This window comes from Coffea arabica, chromosome 11c (genome assembly GCF_036785885.1).
Source record: "Coffea arabica cultivar ET-39 chromosome 11c, Coffea Arabica ET-39 HiFi, whole genome shotgun sequence".
Lineage (NCBI taxonomy): Eukaryota > Viridiplantae > Streptophyta > Magnoliopsida > Gentianales > Rubiaceae > Coffea > Coffea arabica.
In genome coordinates, this window is record NC_092330.1 from 28,207,660 (window position 1) to 28,221,705 (window position 14,046).

Sequence of the window (14,046 nt, forward strand, 5' to 3'; positions counted from 1 at the left end):
AATTACTCGATTTTTAATGGTTACCTATTCTACCTAAATTGACTTTGCATACCTAACTGTTCCATTCTACTTTTACTGGTAAAAGAAGCACATGGAGGTGGTTTAATGGGATATTTCTGAGTTGCTAAGACTTTATCCATCTTGTAGGAGTATTTTCACTGGCCACGGATGCGACGTGATGTGGAGAGGGTTGTGAGTCGATGCATAGTATGCAAGAAGGCAAAGTCTAAGGTACAACCTCACGATTTATACTTGCCATTATCAATTCCTGATGCACCTTAGATAGATCTTTCAATGGATTTCATTCTTGACTTACCTAGATCTAAAAAAGGGCATGACTCTATTTATGTGGTTGTTGATCGATTTTCTAAAATGACACACTTTATTGCTTGACATAAGATGGATGATGCATCTCATGTAGCAGATTTATTTTTTTTTAAAATTATTAGGTTGCATGGCATCCTTAGGACCATAGTGTCAGATAGAGATGTCAAATTTCTCTCTTATTTTTGAAAGAGTTTGTGGTCTAAGTTGGGCACTAAATTACTGTTTTTAACCACTAGTCATCCACAAATCGAGGTCGTCAATCGTACACTCTCTATCCTTTTACGCACTATCATCAAATCTAAATTGAAAAATTGGGAGAAGTGTCTACTACATGTAGAGTTTGCATATAATAGGGTTCTGCATTCCACCACTCAATACTCTCCATTTGAAATTGTTTATGGATTTAACCCATTGACGCCTTTGGATTTGACCCTGTTACCTTTGAGTGAAAGAGCTAATCTTAATGGGCAACAAAAAGCTGATTTCGTGAAAAGGTTGCAAGCTCACTTGAACATAGAGAATCATACGGCTCAAATTGTTCAACGAGCCAACAAAGGTAGATGCAAGCTCATGCTCAAACCAAGTGATTAGATTTGGTTACACCTGCGCAAAGAACGATTCCCCATCCAACGCTGTAGCAAGCTCTCTCCCCGTGGTGATGGACCATTCCAAGTCCTTGAACGCATCAATGACAATGCCTATAAACTTAACTTACCTGGTGAGTATGGTGTTAGCGCTATATTTAACGTCTCTGACTTGAGTCCATTTGACGTAAGTGACACGCTTGATTTGAGGGCAAATCCTTCTCAAGAGCAGGGGAATAATGTGGTCATCCAAGCTACTACTAAGGACATGATGGTACCATCTGGACCAACACTAGAACTCTTGCCAAACGGATGAAGGAGCAGTTGAATTTCTTGGTACGCACAATCCAAGAGGCTAAGGAAAGTAGCTTGAGGTTTGAAAGAGACTCGGAGTATGAGACTTTACTTCAACTAGAGGATCAAGACCCGTGACACAAAGCATTTCGAGTCACAAGATGAATCAAGCCTCACAAGTTTTAAATTAATTAGTTTTTCATTTTAAAAGTTAGTAGAATAAAGCAAGCAACTTAAGTCATGAAATCCTTGCCAATTTTAGTCGTTAGTTTGTCTCATTTTTTAGTTATTATTTTCGGCCATATTTGCTTAATTAGTTCGACCATAATAGGCCATTGTAGGGCTGACCATAAGTTCTAGTTTCATTAGGATTTGAATTGTAAGAAACTATAAATAAGTTTCAAACCAACAACAATAGACAGTTTTTGCTTCTTAAAAATATTGAGAGTATTTCTCTTGACTTCTACAAACACCCCTTGAACATCTTAGAAGTTTTCTAAGAGAGTTCAATTGGCTTATCAAACAAGAATCGCACTTGATTGTAGCGCCATTCTACCAAATTCCTTGGTTCGCTAATTCGTTAAGTCGCGGGTTGAAATTGTATCAAGAGTATTCGCAACTTAGAGGGTTAGATTAGGTTGAAAAGAATTCCGCCAAACAAACTTGGAAAATTCTCCATCAAGATTGTGGCAATCGCAAGGATGAACTCCACCTACGTGGAGGAATTTGCACCAAAAAATTTGTCAAAAACATGTAATCCTTCCATATTTGAAAAGTATTGAAGAAAAATTTGGAACGAAATAAAAAAAATAAGTCTATTTGGATACAGTATTTGATCTGCTATATTTGTCTTGCAAATAAATTACCTTAAAACCATATTTGGTTGTGGACACAAATTCTGCAATTATTATCGTAAATCAATTTCCTATCTAATATTCACATTCAATAAAGCAAGACTCACCCATTCATACAAAGCCAAGAATCCAAAGTGATAAATTATGAGCAACAATCTACTTCATTTAGATTCATAGATATGAAATATTAAAGGCATTTTCAAAATTATAGGGTCCTTTTTTTGAATAATATCGGATCAGCTTAGTGACAATGTGAAAACCCTGAAAAATTTTTGTGTAAGCTTTGCATGTATTACCTTCATTTTGCCATTAGAAGTATTATATTTAACAACTAATAGATTAATTAAATGTCTAAATTTAAATTTTACAAAAAAATATATGAACCAAATAAACATATTGTATGCATACCATAATTTGTGTGAATTAATAAAAATTGCAGCCTTAGCAAGCAAATGAGCTAATGTTAAAAGACCTAACTAACCTTGAGCCTTGGTTAAAACTACTATGCGGCCAGCAGGATATCTGAGCTTTAGAAGTAGAGACCGAGTAGAGGAACTTTGGTTTTATCATCCACCAACTGAAGAGGAAGTTTTAGTGATCAGTCACTTTGGTATCATCAACCGAGAGCAAACAAAAGAAAGAAACAGGGCAACCGAAACTTTTCTTCTTCTTCATACCCAAAATCGTGAGAAAAGTGAGAGTGAGGGAGCATCTCTGGTTCCTTCCAGCCACAACCGAGTGAGTAAGAGAGTAAGGTAGAGAAAAAGGGGAACTTGGAGCATCTCATCATAAAGAAACAAAGAAGGAAGGAGTCTGCCTACATTTATCTTCTTTTTTTCGGCTTTGATTGTAGGAAAAGGGAGGTAAAATGCTGCAACATTCTCTTACTTATCTGGTATAACTGAATGCTTGAGCTGTATGTTGAATTTTAGCTAGGAAAATGGGTTTTAGCTGAGGGAAAATCCTGTTTAATGACTGACTAAGTGTTGGAACAAAAAACTGAAATAACCGAGAAGATGAAGCTGGAATTGCAGCTTGTTACCCTAGTTTTCTTTAGAGAATAATGTAGGAAAAGCATGTAATATGTTTACCTTAAGTATTATAAGAGAATTAACTGAAGAGACTTGTGAAAAGCAGGAAATTTGGATTCAAAATATTGATAAGAGGTTGCTAGAAATTTTTCAGTTTCATCCGAGAACAAGAAATAAAGCAATACCAGCTTCCTGTGAATTTTGGTTCTAAAATTTTGTACGAAGCAGTAATATATTGTATAATACCTTGATTTCATCATGCATGAAAGATTTGAATAAAAACTGAAGGAATTATTGGAGAAAATTTGTGTTTTAAAACTGGTTGCTGTTAGAATGTTGAAAACATGGCCGAGAGGGAAGATTAGGACCTGCACCAGCTTTGCTCTTCGATTTCCTTGGCTGTAAACTTTATATCCTTGCTAAAGACTACTCTGTAGCTGGAGAATCATTTTTTTTACATGATGAGTTGGAGTTAAAACTGAAGAAAATTATGGAGAAAACACCATATATTAAACCGCTATACTGCTGGAATTGTAATTAGTTGCTGGCAGAATTAGTCGAGACCTTTGGTGGGATTATTTTCTAGAATTTGTGTTATTTGCTCTAATTTAGGTTGGACAGAATATAAGCTACGTGTTTTGTATTTTAAGCAAGTAAAAGATGGAATTTGTTGAACATTTTGAAATGATATTACTGGAAATTTCACTTGCTGGCCGAAACAGTGATGAGCTAAATATTCCATGATGTTTTCTGAATTTTAAGATAATTTGTAGTAAAACAGCTTATAACCTCTTAACCTTGTCTTCATAAATATCTTACAGAACTAAAAGATTTGGGGGTCTGGTGTAGTGGAGTAAAACCCAAACTACTAACAATTTAGAATCTAGTTTAGTCTAAAAGGGAAGAAATAAAAGTTCCACCAGCTTTACTTATTAAGATTGGAATGAAAATTATTTAAGCTTAGCTCAAATGATTTATAAGATCTTCAAATTTGGTATATATGTACATTAACCTTACTTTAAGAGCTACCAAACTTAATGGATCTTGGAGAAAAACAAAAGAAAGATTGTTGGAATTTTGGTGACTTGTTTATAAGCTTAGGAACTTGGGTTTAGTTACTTAAACCTTAAATTGGTGTAAGATGAGTGGCTGCATGTAAATTGAATATTCACTTTAGAGTTATTAAGTTGTCTAGGAAATAGCTGTGAACCAGAAAACTGACTCGAGACTCGAGAATAGTTCATTTGGATATTTGGTGAGTGTTGTCGAATGTAAATGCCCAACTGGTTATGTTTCTTTAAATGAATTTATGTGATAAATGTACTTGTTTTGAGTATTGCTAGTGATTCATTGTGATGTGTATATCAATGGTCCCTCGCCTTCTAAGTCGGGGGTGTACTTCATCACACTTGGCTTAGTTGAGCTCGAAGGTTGATTATTGATTGAATGATACTATGAATGTGCATGAATGTAAGCCTTTGGATAAACTGGGCCCCAAAACCCTCTGTTCAACGGGCTATTCGAGCTAGCAAGGAGCTTGGTCGGATAAGACGGTAGCTTTGGGTAAATGTTTCTATATACTAGAGTATTACCTAGAAGTTGGAAGCTTACTGAATTGATTGTTGAATGTAGGGGATTGTTTATTGTTTCGGAAGACATAAGGGGGTGAATTGTCGGAGTGAATGCAATGATATTGAAATAAGTGTCTCTCAACACTAAAATGAAAGCTCAATGACATTGAAATGACTTCCAAGTGGAGTGCGTATCCTTTTGAAAGTGATTATCTGGCGAAATATGCACTGTTTGTTTAATTGCCATTATTTAAGTGTTTATTAACTGTTACTTGCTCGGCAAACCTCACTGAATTTTAGTTCAACCTTTTAACTTTGTTTTCCTTATAGGAGTTGGTGGTCAGGGATCGAACGAAGGATCTTAGGAAGTTGGCTTAAAGAATTTTGATTTTTGTGAATCCTCTAGTATCTTGTTAAGGTTAAAACTTTTGTATTGAACTAGGTATTGTAAAGGATTTGAATGGTTGGTTTTGGTTATCTATATGTTATCTCTGAAGTTAATGTAAGATTAATGGAAGTATTGATCTGTTATCTCTGTAGTTAATGTGTTATTAGGGAATTCTGACGAGAGTCAGGCAGGCGATCCGCTAAATTTTAGGGTACGCCCTAGAAGAAGGTAGAACCTTCACAGACAAAATGTTTTATAGGACTTATCTGATTATTTTTTTCCTAGGTGATTATGAAGTCACTTTGTTGTTGTGATAGAATTCATTACAAACTTTATACGTAGAAATATTAATTATGTTGCTTTTGATTAGGTGTAAAAGTTTAATATAAGACTTCTTTTGTTAATTGTTGTAGTTGTCTAAATTTCATCATTATACAATACAGGTATTTGAGATGGTTTATATTTATCTCGCAGTTGCAATTAAATTAAATATAGTTTGCATTTCTTTAGATACCACGTGACACTAGCATTCCGAATGCACATTTGGATGATAATAAAAAGATCAAGTTTTGCCTTGAATATGCAGACTAGAAAAGATCAGGGAAATGGGACCCCAATGCTTAGACTGAGGTGAATTGCATGCAACTTGTCGCTCACTTAAACTGTTTATTTGACAACACATGCAAATGGGATGGATACCATTAAAAATTCCAAGCAACTGTTTATTTGACAACACATTAGGTGATGTATGCAACACTAATGAGTCTGCAACAAATGTTGAAAATTGGAATTGGTTAGAACAACAATGCTAGATGCTTCTTCGTTGATGATACACAGTGGAATAACCTCTAGCTGGTAATTGCTGCTCTTATATTAGCTTATCATTACTAAGTCTATCAACAACTATGCATCTAGCACTTGCAATTCACTAATAATTTCTAAATCTTGAAATAAATGCCATGTCATATTGCTAAGAACTTTATGTATTTCTCTCAAAAAAATAAACGGTACACCCATTTCAAAAGTCGATAATGCATGAACAAATATGCAGTTCTCTCTAAGGTTTGGAATGCAAGATAGCCACAGAAAGTTGAGTCCAACCATCTTCAATGCCACATGTCCAAATTATCATGCAATCCCGTGCATCTAGCATAAGAGGTAGCTATTCAATACCAATGAGGATGTGTATATCCCCAACTCAATTGTTAATATTTTGAGAAGTTAGAAATGGGCAGGTAAGAGACTTGCAAGTAACCAAGAGGGCTTGCGTCAAACTAAGGATCAAGAGGCACCAAATCAAGCAATGAGTTCAGACAATAATTCCTTTGTCCAGTGTGCTCAGTCATGAACCACCTTAGTGACTGCCAAACTAAAAGTTGTAGAACATTGAAACTTGGATTTCGAGCGATATGATGTGACAATGGCAGTTGAGGTAATTGACATATTCAAAAATGTGGTCCCTGCCACGAAAACAATTATAGCACTTAAAAAATTGCAAAAAGACAAGTGGTGCAAGCCCTTCGTCTATGGATCTTGAACTTTAAGAGTACTGGTTAAATTTATTAGAGCTTACTAAACCAAACAATACTAGTAGTAATTTTGATAAGGATGGATAGGTTATTATGTTAGTGTTTCCAATTACAGTTGGGAGTGTACAAAATTTGCCATGTTGTTATGGTCTCTTTGTTTTGTGTAGAAAATATGTTGAACATTTTCTCACTCATTACTTTATTATTGTGATCATTTTTCGCTAGTGTCAAACATTATTTACTAAATTCTCAAAACTATAGTAGTGGGAGTCCAGGTCGAACCCATAGGGAACAGTGAAATTTTTATTTTTCTAATTTGAATCAATGAGATGTATTAGAAGGAATTAAAAGGAATGTATTAATAAAATTAAGAAAGCGATGTTAAAAGTAAATAACATAATCAATAAATGAAAACTAAGTCAAGAACTTGAAGGGTTTCATTTCGATTGATAATTAAGTCCTAAAGGTCCAACTCTTAATTAACCAATTGATCTAAGTTACCCTAAATGCTAGTAGTAACTCGCAGATTCTCTAAATTTAACAATTAGAATGATGCACTCTAGTCGTATCCTTAGTATCAAACTATTTAGGCATTGACGAAATTCCAAATTAATTTGATAATAGCTTTAGAAACTAAGAATCTGTCGAAATTGATGACAACCGATGACACGCCCAATCATCTAATCAATATCACAAAGCTCCCTAAGGGTTCATAAAAGGGGACAACCACGTATTAACCTTATTTGCTGCATGAAATACTAAAACATGACAATTACAGATCACACTTATTATTTTGACATGAATATAACACATAAAGAGAATAATTCATGTTACTCCACTACACATGCATAAACAAAAAATAAAAATCAAGGAATTGTGAATAGTTAATTAAAAGTTGGAAAGGTTAAATTGGTTTTCACAATATTTGGAATCACTGCTTTTATCGTTGGTTTGAATAAAAGAATTAACGAGACATCGTCATCGCAAGAACAAGAGAGATGTTCATAAGTGAATCAAGAAAACTAATTCTTATATTAAAGTACGCTTATTTTAGGAAACAAAGAATTGCAAAGAAAAGTTGTTGCTTCCTCTCTTGATTACTCCTCCTGACGGCTCTTACGTCACTTATTTATAGGACCTCCTCAAGTATGATTTTTAGGATGGTATTTAAATTAGAGGTCGTTTTGTCCAGAAAATATCAGGTCTTGAGTTAGGTTGCAGGACGGGTGCCTATCTTAGTTTAACGTGTTAATTTGATTGAAATCAATTGTAAATTCGAATAGGTCTTGTGTTTGGCCTCCATCCTATCACCCATCAGTTCTGACCACTCAAACTCAATATTTTTCTGTTAATTGATATCTTTTGTATCATTTTTATCACGAGTATTTTTTACCCTATCCAATCATATAAAATACAACTAAATAGCACTTTTAAAGATACAACATGCATAAAATCATAGTAATAGAGGAACATAAAAATATATCAAACGTGACATATTATATTGTTGTTAAATGTAAGACTCATTTACTGAACATTTTTTACTGTGTTAAGGTTTTACCTAAGATCAATAATTAAAAGATATCCCAACCCTAAGATACTTTATGAAAAAACATATATATATATATATATATAATATTTTTCTTAATTCTTTTTCTTGAATACTTTGAATAATATTAGTTTTATTAGCAGAATATTCTTTTAATGTCTATGATCAATAAAAATGAAGTAATCAAAATACATGAACAAATTTGAAATAACTAAGATAAGTCAAAATCGATATTTAGCACATTCGAATTTAATCCTGAAACTTGACATGGAGAGAACTTATGATAGAGTGGAATGATTTTGTTATTATTTATGTTAAGGTATTTCAATTTTCAGGAATGGATGGTGGATCTTATTTTCAAATATTCTTTATTTTGATTAATGGAGAGCTAACAAGCTTTTTAAAATCTATTAGAGGTGTCAAGTAGGGTAACCCTTTATCACCAACTCTTTTTATATTAGTTTTGGAGTTTTTGGGAGGGAGATTACATAATCTTTTTTTGCAGGATGAGTGGAGATTCTTTGTTTCAACAGGAGGTAGAATTTCATATTTAGTTTCGTGTATGATATGATTATGTTCACACGATATTTAGAGAATTTTCTTAATATGTACCAAACATGTTCTGGATAAAAAAGTTAACGGAACAAAGAGTTCGTTTTTGTGCTCTTCAAGAGTGGCCAAGAATTTGTTGGCAAAGGTTGTGTGAGTCCTTGATTTTCAACATTAGAGATTATCTTTTACTTATTTGGGTATTTTATTTGCCAAGGAAAATCCAACGTGTGTATTATTTGATGGGATCATATCCATAGTGCGTAATAAATTATTTTATTGGAGTTCGAAATTGTTATCTATGGATGATAAACTGATTCTTATTAGTCATGTGTTTAATACTATTTTCCTTCATTTTTTAAAAAATTTTACAACCACCTTTAGTTATACTAATTTCGTTGGAAAAGATATTTACTTGTTTGTTATGGGATCACAATGAATCCACTGAATTCAAGTTGATTCATTGATTTTCTTAAACAAAAATATGCTTTCTGATGGAGAAGGATATATTGAGTTGTATATTGTTAGAAGATATGTGTAAAGTCTTTTCATGTAAATTTGGTGGAGACTTAGGGAGCAAAATTTCATCTGATTGGAGTTCATGTTCAAAAAATATATTAAGGACAACCATCCTAGTGTTGCAATTGTTGATCAATAGTTTGGTATGTGACGATGATTGGTACAGATTCATAATATAGTTGAAAGTAATGTTCGATGGTACTTAAAAGTTTGACAGGTTTTGGTATGATTGTTGGTGTTAGGATTGGCTTGTAATACAACAATTTGGGGTCTTGGACTCTCCTCGTTTGACTATTATAGATTTTTGTGAATGGTTGGGATATTAATAAGTTACAGTAATGGATTCTTTCAAATTTTTTATCTAATATATTGCAACTTCAATTGTATACTTCAATGACAGATTTGATGATTTGGTTACATTTCAGTATTGGTGCATTTTCCACTACTTCCACTTGGAATCATTTTTGTCAACGAAAAGTTCCTTTGAAGGAGGACAAGTTGATTTGGTGTTCTATTGTACCACTTAAGGTATCCATCTTTTGTTGGTGATTGGTATGAATTTTTTTCTTTTGAATGTTAATTTACACGCCAAGGGTTAGTTTTGTCATCTTCTTATTGTGAGGATCTCAAAATTTCATTAATTTTTGAAAATTAAAATCAAAATATTATTTAAATGTTGAAATTATTAAATAATATGTATTTATATTTAATAATGTGTATTTATATTATTAATGATGTTTTCACTTATAAAAATATTATATTTTAATTTACATGAATTTTAAAAAAAAAAAATTTTATTTGACGGTTCGCGTTCGACTAAGCATTAGGGTAAATTTTTGCGCACTGACGCGCGATGTAGCCCTAAGTTGAAATGTAGGATATGTAGAGGTTATAAAAATGTACAACTAAGCTGAGGATGTGTTAAATGGGGAATTCCTACCAGTAGATAAAATTCTCGCGCATAAACGCGATTCAATTCAAAATTTTCACACCATTATTAGCATGCCCAAAAGTCAATTAGACTACTCCCTAGACTACCCCAATTTTCCTCCCATCTTGTCACCAGCTACCACCCTTTTCTTACCCCTCTAAACTTCCGCTCCTCTGCTGCAAGAAGAAGTAGAAACCGCTGCCTTCCAAGCTCCAACAGCCTCTCATCTTCAGCCACTCACACCCAGTCTTCAAGCTTCCATTTTCAGCTTCCACCTCCACTTCTTGCTGCTGTCCAGATCGAGCAAGAGGAAGGAGAGGATCGCTGTTGCTGCTGCTACTCTCGCTGCTCCTGCCGCTACTACTACTGCTGGGTTGTTCGGACCAAGGTGAAGGAGAAAAACCAGCTTCCTATTTCTTCCTTCCACCAACCACAGAACCATCTCAAGCTCACCAAACAGAACCCCAGCCCTCTTCATCTTCAGTCGCTGCTGTGCTGCTGCGGTGACTGGCCAGACCGAGAGGGAAACAGAGAGCAAGAGAGCCGGCTGATCCTCTGTGGTTCTAGGAGCAACTTGAGGAACTAGACAATATATTTAGCTAGTAAACAACCCACTTGAAGGTAACAAACTCCAGCTTAGCACCTTAGCCAAAAAATTTCAGATTTTGCAGCTTGTGGTTCTTGAAATGTTAACTTGCGTTGGTAAAACTTGTTGGGTTGCTGAACCTCTAAGCTAATGATTGATGAAGCTAGAGGTGTTTTATGTGTTTATATGTGTGTTTTGTGATGATGGTTTTATTGTTGAATTAGTGCTTAAGGAAGTAGATTAAAGGTGCATTATTGCTAGAAACTTCATTGAGCTCTTGAAGCAAAAAGTTCCGATTCTGTCCCTGCCAAGACCGACCTTTTTCATGCGAAATTCTGAGGTTTTAACGGCTTGTATTTGATGTTTATGTGTTTTTGGATTTGTGTGTAAAGTTTCATTGAAAGATATTGAGGTTTGGTTGACCAAAGGTGATGAATTCCAAAACCAGCAAAATCTGGAAATTTTTCCCGTATGGCTCAGGCAGCCATTTTGTTTCGATCATAACTCTGCCCTCCGATGTCGAAATTGAGTGCCGTTAGCGCCATTAGAAACTAGACTCTTCCAGCTTTCCAACGGTGTAAAATTCACGTCCTGGTTCCACCTGAGTGAACCATGGCAGTCTTTTAAAGTCACCTGTCCTGCTCCACTGGTTCACTGGAAGCCAGGATATGAGCTGCGCTTTGTTGCCAGATTTCGAGCTAGTGATGAGTAGAATTTTAAAACGATTTCTTCTGAAAAATTGTATCCCTATGAGTGTAGTTTCCAACGCTACTAACCATGCTCAAATCTAAGTTGAATTGAATGAGATGTGACCAAAAAATGAAAACTGCTCTGCTGTTGAACCAAACTGTCCAAATTTTCCCAGTTTGTGTTCGAGTTTTTGATCTGATTCTTGACAAGAAATTGAGCTTCATGGATTGTGTAAATGTTAAGCTGAATGTCTATGGTCATTTGAACGAAAATGCACCACTTTCGTAGTTGAAATGATGTTGAGGAATTGAAGGAAAAGGAAGGTATATGCTGTACAAAGATTCTGGAAATTTTTCAGATTTTAGTTGAATTTTAGGGGTCAATTTTGACAAATTTTTGAACTACTTGGGCTGTATACATGTTAACCTATATGGGTAGTATTGTTTGGGTGAAAATGTAGCTTTTGGGTAGTTGAAAAATTTTGGATAAATTGAAGGGGAAATGGACTACTTGCTACCGCATGCACCTGAAATTTTTCCAGCTTTGAATGATAATTGTGAACTGTTTTCACGATAACTTGAGCTCAAATGATTTGTGTATTAATTAAGGGGTTTGTATAGCTCAATTTGGGACAAAAATCTAGTAGAGGTTACGTCCAAAAAGTGGACCAAAATCTTATTCTTCAAGAAGATACCAAAACAGAATTTTTGTTTGAAATTAGAAATGGTTTGATGTTTGGATTTCATTGTGGGTAAATGTGGACCAAAGTTGTCCCGAAAATGTTTTCTAACATTAACCGTTGTTACTAGGTCCATTTTGAGTTGATAACCTTGAATTTTATTAGACCAAATGTCCTATTTTGAGGAATTTGTCAAATCTGGAAATTTTCCTAAAAACTCAAGTTTTTGCCTTCATGAAAAACATTGGAGTGAGTTGGTCGTGGAATTTGGCAAACTTAAGGAGTTTCTATTTTATAGAAATTCTAACGATTAGTTTTACTTGGTTTATATGATTGCCTCTTAAAGGAATTTCCCAAGATATGTTTGGGAAAAATTTGAGGGGAAAATTCCTCTAAATTGTTTAAATGTGATTTTTCTCAACTTGTGACACCAAATTGGTGTTAAATGGCTTATATGATTCTAGAATTTGGATGTTGGAATATTTGACGAATTTAGCAAGTGTTTGGGTTTTAAAGAAACCTCAAAATTTAATTTCACTCGATTTGTGGATTTCACTTTGAGAAAACGATTAATACTAGTTTGGGATTTTGAGTGAAATTAAATGCTAGTTGACTCGAGTTAAATTCGCCAACTCAAAAGTGGAAATTTATGTGAATTATTTGTATGATTCTAGGAGTTGGTGAAGAGCACAATCTCGATCAAAGATTGGAATTCTAGACACTTCACTTGAGGTGAGTGTCTCTTGCATGAATCGTGTTTAACTGCTAGTTGAACTACTTGTTAAAAGTACTTGCTAGAGATATCATGAAATGTTACATGCTATGAGATTGCATGAAATATCACAAGTACAAGTGTTGCAATGTCGATTGGAGCGTGGTCTCGTCGACTAAATAAACCAAACGGATGCATGTACCACGCTCTATTGGAGTGGGAGGTACCTCTCTGCCGTCTTGGTAAAAGTGCTTGCAAAATTCGTGTTGGAGTCGGGCCCGAAAATAAGGGGGAAGACGTTGCTAGGAGATGTGTAGATTAGGGAAAATGTCTACATGGAGTTTAGGTAGTGAAAGTTGACGGAGTGTCAACTACTATAAATTTTCTGATCAAGTGCGTGGACTTTGGCTCCTGAGAGCCCCGTATTCTTTTCTTGTCATGTTATTTCGCTTTCTTAAATTGTTAAATGCTTACTTGTCTATTTGTACTTGTTAAATTGCCTTATGTGAATTGCATGTTTCGAGGCACCACTGAGCTATTGGCTCATCCCTTCCAAATTGTTTTTCTTGACAGGTTCTGAAACGCATGAAGTCTTGGAGAACTAGAACAGAAATGTTATATTTTGAATGCCCACTTTTGTAATTGTATTTTTGGAAACGTTAGTATCTTTTGGATGATTTTTGTGTTTTTGGGAAAATGTGAATCTTGTGGTGCTTCTGTGCCCTGGATTAGGAACTTTAAATTGTAAATTAAGTTGAATTTAAGTATACTAAGCTCGACGTTTTCGTTGATACTTGGAATTGTGTTTTGGGCTGTATAAGTTGAATTGTATGAATTATTTAAGTACGTGACTTGCTCGAGAAGTAAGGTTTGTTTTCGATTTATATTTGGTGAAATTAGTTACTAGAGTGTGTGAGTCCTAGCGAGAGCTAGGCAGGCGACCCGCCAACCCTATGGTTCGCCTTAGGGAGAAGTGGGGCTGCCACACTTATAATTGTTATCATACTAGTGTGAAGATTATTAGACATGTATTTTTCCTAGAATTAGTGACTAATGATGTTTGGTATCATTTCTTTCAAATTTTTAGGTTGGAACCTCTTTTTGGAGTATCTATTTCATCCATATTTATATATTGATCACATTCTTTAAGTAGGCGTATTCATGCACACATTCAATGTGTTTTACCTTTTTAAATTTGTTGGTTCTTATGGAAGGGTAGAAATAAAGTTCGATTTGAAGGTAGACTTTTTTGTCTT

General features: G+C 34.6%; 1 long non-coding RNA gene across 1 annotated transcript; it reads left to right on the forward strand.

The window, feature by feature from the left end:
* The first annotated feature begins 10,226 nt into the window (after window positions 1–10,226).
* Window positions 10,227–13,674, forward strand: LOC113737227 (uncharacterized). Its single transcript, XR_003459958.2, has 3 exons — window positions 10,227–10,744; window positions 12,753–12,810; window positions 13,364–13,674. It is a non-coding gene; the product is annotated as an uncharacterized lncRNA (long non-coding RNA).
* Window positions 13,675–14,046: the final 372 nt, after the last annotated feature.